We start from the raw sequence: 234 nt of genomic DNA on the forward strand, positions 1-234 counted from the left end.
TTTCCATCCTTTCACTTTCAGCTTATGTGTGTCCTTAGATCTAAAGTGAGTCTCATAGACAAGGTATAATGGATTCTGTGTGTGTTATTCACTCAGCAAGTTATATTTTTTAATTGGAGGATTTAATCCATTTACATTTAAAGCAATTACTGACAAGGAAGGGGTTACTCTTGTCATTTGGCTAGCCTTTTAGTTTTGTCCTGTGGCTTTTCTGTCTTTCTTTTTCTTCCTGGA

Source organism: Cebus imitator, unplaced genomic scaffold (genome assembly GCF_001604975.1).
Source record: "Cebus imitator isolate Cc_AM_T3 unplaced genomic scaffold, Cebus_imitator-1.0 Scaffold293, whole genome shotgun sequence".
Taxonomy (NCBI): Eukaryota; Metazoa; Chordata; class Mammalia; order Primates; family Cebidae; genus Cebus; species Cebus imitator.